A 2,312-nucleotide genomic window follows, 5' to 3' on the forward strand; every position below is an offset into this window, starting at 1 on the left:
CTCGCTATTTCGTCGTAAAGCCTCTTTTACAACGAAATAACGAGGAAAACCGCCCTCGTTAAGGTTATGTTTTCTTGTAGTGAAAGTTTATTAATAATATATATTTCAGGATAACAAATGAAATGATCACAGAAATCATAAAATGACATTACATAATATACACTATATATTTCAATAAAAATAATAAACTAAGATGATTGTGATATATGTGAGATAGCCGGGGAGATTTTTACACGTATAAAAATTGCATCTTTAACGCACAAATAAAATATATAATTGTATAGATTAAATTATATAACTAAAGACAGAAATTAAATTAAATTCCTTTTTCTTTCTTACCCAAACATGAGATAAATTAAAATTAAGTCTAACCAGATCAAACAAATAAAAATGATGAGACAACAATTAATTTTAATAATAAACCAAATCATATATACTTTAACATAATTCCTAAATATAAGGCCACATTTTTTTTTGACAACAAAAAACTAGTAACCTAAGCAGATTCCAAACCTGTTAGCCACTTCGGAGGAACTGAATCAACATAAACCATAACAGAAGACAGATTCCGAGCCCCACGTGCCAGCTTATCCGCCATTATGTTTTTTGCCCTTGGGATATGTTGGAGAGAGAAAGTTTGAAAAAATTCCAGGCCACGTTTATGATGTATATTTTAATGAATTATCCTAGATTAGGAAACATATTTTTTTTCTTTCTAACAAAAAAGGGGAATTTCATAAAATTAATGATTGTAATTTTCTTTTGTTACGAAAATATTAAAATATTTGTTACCGTAATTAAAGATGTCATCCAAGACCAAGATTCTCACACAAGGCCAAGATTCTCACATCTTTCGGTAATAATTGCAGTGGTCAATTAGTAATTTATTCTTTTAGCAATTTTTATTATTTTGGTAACATATTCAACAGTAATATTTGATATTTTTCTTTTTATTTTAGGTGGTCAAGATAGATTTTGCAAAACTGTATAAATAGGATTATCAAATCTAACACAAACAAAAAATCACAAACAAAAAATCATAGTACATAAATTCAATTAAATATGTGTAGTTCAGCTTTCATGGAGGTTTGTGATCATTTCATTTGTTATCTGGTTGCATGACACCATCTAAACAAGGTTTCACTGTGTCTTTCATCATTGCACAAGTGATACTACACACCATTTCATTTGTTATCTGGTTGTCTGACATCATCTAAACAAAGTTTCACTGTACAGTGTCTTTCATCATTACACAAGTGATACTACACACAATTTTAGCATGAAAAATTGGAGAAACAATGGTCATTAAAACGACATAAACTATGAAAGCTGATCTACACATATTTAATTGATTTTATGTAGTTTAAATTTAGAGAAGTCGTCCATCCTCTTTGGTAATAAAGTTCCACCAGACCTCAAAAAGGAGATAAAACAAGCACTGGGAATTACAAAAAAAGGTGGAATGGGAGTATACCTGGGTTTACCCGAGAAAATATGTGGTAGTAAGAAACAAGCATTTGCTTTTATTCAAGAGAGACTACAGAATCGTATAAACTCATCGTCCGCAAAACTTTTGTCCAAAGGTGGCAAGGAGGTCCTGCTTAAGTCAGTAGCACAGGCTCTCCCAACATACGTTATGTCTTGCTTCCTGCTCCCACAGGACATCATCCGAAAACTCACTAGCGCGATATCCCGTTTCTGGTGGAGCACCAAAGATAACAACCGTGGCCTTCACTGGATTGCATGGGCAAAAATCTGCACACCAAAGGATCAAGGCGGACTGGGGTTTAGAGATTTTAAAAATTTTAATCTCGCACTGCTTGCGAAGCAACTCTGGAGACTTATCCAGTACCCAAACTCTCTTTTCGCCCGTGTACTTAAAGGCAGATATTTTCGGAACTCAAACCCGATTGATGTCACCAAAGCGAGCACCCCATCGTATGTATGGAGAAGCCTCATGGCGGCCCAACCTCTCCTAAAGGCTGGCTTGCGAAAAACAATTGGAACGGGACAGACAACCCTTGTTTGGGTGGACCCATGGATCCCGACGTCCCCAGCCCGTCCCGCGATTCCCTGCGGCTCCTCTTTTAACCCGTCCCTACGTGTTAGCGATTTGTGCGACGTGACCACAAAGGAATGGAACGATGAACTCCTTCAAGAGCTGATCGCCCCTAATGACATCCCTCTTATCCGCAGCCTCAAGTTGATGAGCTCCTCTCGCAACATTGGTTACTGTTGGAACCTCACGGCAACTGGCGTATACTCGGTAAAAACTGGATACGCACTGGCTATGGAATTATCAGAGCCCCCAA

This window comes from Brassica oleracea, chromosome C5 (assembly GCF_000695525.1).
Source record: "Brassica oleracea var. oleracea cultivar TO1000 chromosome C5, BOL, whole genome shotgun sequence".
NCBI classification, from domain to species: domain Eukaryota; kingdom Viridiplantae; phylum Streptophyta; class Magnoliopsida; order Brassicales; family Brassicaceae; genus Brassica; species Brassica oleracea.